This window comes from Coturnix japonica, chromosome 10 (assembly GCF_054131305.1).
Source record: "Coturnix japonica strain WE chromosome 10, WE-NBRP24, whole genome shotgun sequence".
In the NCBI taxonomy this organism is placed as follows: Eukaryota; Metazoa; Chordata; class Aves; order Galliformes; family Phasianidae; genus Coturnix; species Coturnix japonica.
Window position 1 is genome coordinate 9,197,739 of NC_140672.1, and position 6,680 is coordinate 9,204,418.

Genomic DNA, 6,680 nt, shown 5'->3' on the forward strand with positions numbered 1-6,680 from the left:
TGCTATTCCCCACCTGCTTCACACCATAACCCCTTGCTGGCCTTGCAGCTGGGGAAGATGCCATCAGTTAGAAGTGCTGCCCAGCAGCTGGGCACGCAGGCGTTTTTCTTGGGGAAAGGAAGGAGAAATACTTTCCTAAGGTGTTGTGTGCAAACCTGGGGAAGTGACAGATTAGGGAGACAGTCTGGATTGAGCAAAATGCTTAAAAACAAACCAAAACCACCTCTGAGTGCTAATGCAGTGTGCTATGTACACACCCTAAAGGAGACCAACAGCAGTGCAGGGAGGTAGAACAGCAATGGATGGGTGGCTGCAAGGTTTAGCATCCCTGTTGGAACTTTGAAGCAAGAGGGAGTAAATGCTTCTTTTTATGGTAGTCTGTTGTGGCTAATCAAGAAGCGTTTGGGAACTGCGGTTTTTACTCATTTTTACAAGAAGCTCAATGCCTCAGTGACGGAAATGTCGGGGCAGCGCTGCATGCAGTGTGTCCTCCCCTGAGGGCCGGGCAATGGGAGCACTGCGGTTATCGGGCACAGGGGACGCTCTGTCCGGCGGCAGCAGCGCGGTACGTCAGGTTCATCGCTGTTGGTTTCCCACGGTTTAAATTATTCTAGTTTCAGTTCTGCGGTCTGTAAGATGGGGGAGCTGTTGCATTGCACAAGAACCGCGCAGGCTGCTCCTCCCGGTTCCACGCGGTGAGAGCCTCCCGGGCCGGGCTCACCCGATCCATCACCGGCCATGGCTCCGCGGGAGCCTGGCACACAGAAGGGATTGCTGGATAAGCCTCTTCCTTACTTTAATAGCTCTAACGCTATGTAAAGTGGACTGGCGTTGCATTGAAGCCCACAGTACACGTGTTCGCGAGCAGCAGCACGGACTCATTTATTGCCCCTGGATGTGCTTCACTGCTGGGTGGTGGTGAAGCAGGCTGGTCATCAGGTCAGCTTGGTTCCCTGGCTGAAACTAAGCCAGGTGAAATAGATGCTTGGTTGCTGATGTGCACCTTGGGATTCTTAGTTTATGGGTTTGTTGGTTTGTTTGATTGTGGGTTGTTTTGGGCTTTTTTGTTGTTGTTTTGTTTTGTTTTTTAATCTTTTACAAATCTTTTCAGCCTAGATTTACATTCATGATTACAGTATTATACTGTTTGTTCTCTAACAGCCTCGCTTTCTGAGAAAGAAGTAAAACAAAGCACTGACACCTTTTGGGTTGATTTCTAAATCTCGTCTGCGATAAAATGAAGATTTCTACCAATTGGCACCTGACTTTCAAAATGGTGGTTTATATCTCTCTTTTATCTAACAAATGCCACCCAGCAGATCAGTACCAGCACAAGGCCTGTTGGACAGCAGCGTGGCCCCAGCACCAGGCTGCATGGGGGACGGGGAGGATGGGGAGGAACACAGAGCACCACTCCAAGTGCCTCCATCAGCACTGTCCATCTTTCCAGCCTGCTCACCACAGGGTCAGTGCACTCCCACTGCATTCAGGCAGGCAGAGCTGCTGGGTGAGGAGTGCATGGGATGGGACGGGCTGCACCCAGCTGTAGTGAAGTGCCTCTGTCCCACACACTGCAGCCACCCCTGTGCTCATGAAATAAAACCAAGCATCTGGGTTAAGGATGTGCTCCATTGCCCATCTCCTTTTCCCTTCTTCTGGCAGTACTTAGGTGTGCCCTTGGCAGTTATTAATGAGCTCCCTTAACACTTGCACTCTTTTCATGTTGCTGTTTGCTTGGTTGTTTTTATTTTTTTAATGCTTTCTTATTCACATTATTCCTTATGTGACTTATCCTTGTGGAGATGACATCTCTATAGGAAGTAGCAAAGTCAGCATCATTAGCCTGCATGAATTGCCTGAGCATCCTTGCTGCTTCTGAAGCAGCCAGGTGAAGGGCTGGTTTACAGCATGAACTGAAAATGGTTTGCTTGTCTCCCAGCTGCTGATTCAAGTATTTACCTTAGGCCAAGACTTAAGTGGAGAAGAGTAATTTGAGCCGCTTGCTCCATCTTCCTTCTGCATGTCCTATCTATTATACCCACCCAATCAGCTGAAGGCTCTCAATTAGCTGATGAGTGGGAGGATGAAGAACCATTTATGCACACAAGTTTAAAAAAAATAAATAATAATCACTCGGTTTACAGTCTTTGTGGTCACAGCTTAAAGCAGAATTTCATTACAGAATTTCATCACTGGCATAACCACACTTCAGTGACAAAGTTGCATCAAAGCAAATCAATTGTTACTCCAAAATTTTACTCACAGGTACTGGCAGGGTCTAATTCTGTCTGATGATTTTCTCACCAGAGAAGGAATATTCCACTGGGCAGGAAAAGGAGTTAGATAGAATGACTTAGGCAGAAACATCCCAAACAAGTAGAAATGGAAAGATGCTGGGGTAACTAATATTGTCAGGAATTTGCCAATGGGGAAAAAAAAATAATGCAGAGGCACATGGGCAAAAGAAGTCTTGTAATAATTCTTCAAAAGAGAGGGAGCTGGAATCTGGCATGGATCCCCATAGCTTCCAAGCTTGTTCAATTAAAATCAACACTGAATGGGTTTTCTTTCACTTCCATTACTCAAGCTGCATTCTTCAAAGGGATAGCAAATGAGTGATATGCATATGAAAGAACCATGGAGTATGAAATTACAAAATGATACAAGGTTTGGATATTTGCACTTTGAGATATTAAATCTTCTGAAGAAAAATATTTGAGCAAATTCTGAATAAAGGACCCTACAGAGGAGGAAGGAAGAGCTGTGAGATAAATCTAATAAAGATGATACTATGCAATTTCCGAACACTCTTGAATTACTGAGTTTAGCTGTGGCAGTGTTTCCAATGGAGGATTCACTCCCACGTAGTCAGGCAGCAAGCACATTTTAAAGCCCATTTGGAACTATTTTCTACTCATGGTGCCATGGGGCAGTCTATGGGGAATACGTATGTCACAAAATCAGAACCACAGGGGTGGAAAGGGACGTGTGAAGCTCCCTCAGCCCACCCTCTTGCTAAAACCCAGGTGACTTTATTATTTTTATTGTTAAAAGTGGACATCAGAAATTCACTTTTTTCTGCTGTAGCAGCACCAGCCCTTTGGTGCTGACCTGAAACATGTTCCCTAGCCCTCTTCCACTCCTGCTTTGCTGTTCCACTTCTCTCATAGTACTTCACACGCTCCATCAAAACCTCTTCTTACTTTTCTTTTAGAAACCTTTGTTTCCTCTGTGATTTTTATTGAATCCTGGATGCATTTCCCTATGGTCAATAAGTTTTTTTCCCCAGTTCTTGCAAGTTTTCTCATTTCTTATGGCCTCTTTAAAACATTCATCCATTTGAGGCACCATCACTCAAATTTTCCCTTTTGTGGAGGAGCCTAAATGTGCTGCACACAGCTACATGTTAGTAGGAAGGGATTTTTTTAAAATCAAAGTGGGGCTGTCTATGTACAGTAAAGAAATAAGTACTACTGTCTCCATTTAGTCCATTCTCTTATGACTCCGCTCTCAGATTTCAGGCTGGATAGCAAAAGGGTGTGCTGCCAGAAAAGCTTTTCACCTCCTGGAGAAGTGCAGATACTCATGGACAAGATGTTCTCAGTCAGCACACCCAAAAATGTGTGTCCTGTGTAGTTGGTTCAGAGCCCATCCCCAAGGCTCTGAGCATGTGGGCCCCACTCACTGCAGGCAAAGCCCTTCCTGCTCCCTGCTGCAGAGCCACACATCACCCAGGGACTGATCCACACAGCTGTTTGCTTTCTCAAAAACAAACAACAAGAGAAGAAAGAAGTATCTTTAACCACATTCCTAGAGATTTTATTAGCTCTATCTGATTTAAGAATCATTTTTAAAAAATAAATTTACCATTGCAACTCAGTAAGTCTGTGTATATTTCCAGCAGAAAAGCAGAGGAGAGTTTTGCCATTCCTGGTTTTATCTTCAAACATGATGGGCACCAAAACACACAAAAGAGAACCCACACAAAACACCTGGTCTCATTTCTGATATAGTTCCATACCACACATGGATTTCACACAAAACATTGTGTTCTCTTGCTTTAGAATTGCAAAACAATGCATCCAGGAAGAAGTTCCTTTCACCCTGAGCTGAGCTGCTGATAATGCATCTAAGCCTTAAACATGTAAGGGATTGCTCTGGCTAATTACGTGCTTCACACTTTTTAATTGCAAGCCAGAATGAAAAGTAAAAAGGCCAAAAATACAAAATGTTCCTGTGATTTTCAGAACAGCTCCATAAGCAGAGCTTTGCTGTGCTCTAACATAGGGTGTGCCAAATGAAAACAGCAGCACATTGCACACAGAATGGCAGAGTGGCTGTGGGTGAAGCTCAGGGAGCATCATGGCCCAGGAACCAACACTTACTGCTGCACAGGTGTTAATTCAAGCTTTCAGTTGTGGGTACAGTTAATAATGCATCAAAGAAGATCTGATGTATTACAGACATCGCATAAACTATTACTGAAAACTTGTCCTCCATATTTTCCCAAGGCTCACAATCCACTTTATGAGCCTCCAAGTTGTGTGTTTTTCCCATTCGGGTGTCCCCTTTGTGCTTTATTTATTTTCCCAATTTGTATGCATTTATTCAGTCTGCACTGTATAGCAGTTACTATTTATCACTGCTTCACATGCCATGAACTCTGCTTGGCAGCACTGAGCAGTCTGGAGGCCCCATTTATCTCATGATTGCCTTGAAAGTCCTAAGCCACCACGGCCACTCAGAAAGACACACTATTTTTTTTCCCGCAGGATAAATAAATAATTCAGCAAAATGAAGCATAAACATATTTCTTTTTTTTTTCCCCCCCCTCAAATTTTGCTTAAATAAGAATCAAGAGTTTGGGAAGAATTTTCTCTTTTTTTGGAAAATGTTTCAGTTCTAATCCCCTTCTCATCTGCAATTTCAGGTCACCATTTCCTGCTTCTCCCAGTTCATTTCCATCTTTCCATAATGGAAAAGGGATGAAAAGAAAATGGAAGGAACATAACACAGAACAAAAATATTGATTGATTTAAGCTTTCTTTTACTAGAAGTGGAAACTCACTGAGGAATCCCTTCCTCCAACTTTCTCTTCCTCTTCTTCTCTCTTCTCCTCTCCTCTCTTCTCTTCTCTTCTCTTCTCTTCTCTTCTCTTCTCTTCTCTTCTCTTCTCTCTTTTTCTTTTCTTAGTATTTATCGTAGGAATGTGGTGTAGTGGGCATGGTGTGATGGGTTGACAGTTGACTTGATGACCTTAAAGGTCTTTTCCAACCTTAATGATTCTGTGCGTCTATTTTTTATACAACATAATGTCCTGATGATGGCTATCTCAAGCTGGTTCTGCCACTGCCGTCCATCTGGATGAACCCCTGTGTGCTGATGCCCCTTCCCATCATCACCCAATCCCCTGGACCATAACCCATTTCCTCTCTCCCTGACCTCACAGAAGTTACACTAGCTTCACTGAGTGTCACCATCTCTCCATTTCTGCCTTTTTTAGGACAGAAGGGTCTGGCCCAAAGATAGCATGGGTGTCTGTTTTACAGTGTAACTGCCCTGAGTAAAACTGAAAAGAATTATTTCCTTTCATTATGCTGCATTGTCAGGTGGGAATCATCATCTGTTGATTGTCATTTAAGAGCACTTTCTTACAGCTGTCATGAAAGCAGGAAAGGTAGACAACTGATCAGCCAGAAATTGCTAGTGAGCTGTCCTCCATTAGTAAAAGAGCAAAAGAGCATTATAGTTCTGTGTCCTGTCAGAATTAAGGCACTAACTGAACTGAGAAACTGTTCATCATTGCTGAAACAGAAAGACACAAAGATGGCATGATGTTTTCACCCCTGAGATTTGTGGGATTTAGATGTGATGTTTCCTGAGTACTAAGTGCAGTAAGTGTATGTAGCCTGAGCCATCCCTGGGGCAAGGCTGCTCTTGCCAGGGCTCTTAGGGTCACACAAGTTACTGGAGCCCAGCTGTGCGCTGTACTTACATGGGCACACCTCATATATAACCAAAACCATGGCATTACCGAGCATTATTGAAATCTTAGGAATCAGATTCATGATAATCCAGATCTCATGGCTGCAGCAGGCGCTCACCTGCTCATTCCCACTACTCATGGGAAAAGGCAGGATGCCCACTGCAGCTACATGTGCAAAAACATTGCTGGGAACCATAAGACTACAGCAAACAAATAACATTAACTCATACACAAGTTGTATTACTTCAATAATACTTGTTGCTGTAGTGGAAATGCTGTAGTGGCCTGAAGCAATGATGGAGCACATGGTGGGAAGGCAGAGCCAACCCAGGGGAGCTCTGACTGAAAGAGGTGGAACCAGGATCCTCCCCTTCCCAGACCTCATTAACAGGTTGGCAGTGGAGGTGAGTATTTCTTGTTGGAGATCGCTGTGTAGTTGAGGCTTTGAAAGAGTAGGCAGATTCTTATCTTTTTTTTCTGTGTACACAGCTGCTCTGTTTGAGCATATCTCTCTTTGTTACAGCCTACAGTGCTGTTATTACTGCACTGTCTATCGTGTTTCTGTTGTAACACAAACCATGATTTTCTCCTCTGAAGTTGGTACTCACATGTGGAGTGTTCTTCATTTTGAAAGGTGGTAATTAAACTCAGTTTTTAAGTGTAACACTTAATGGACTTTACACAGTTCTGATCG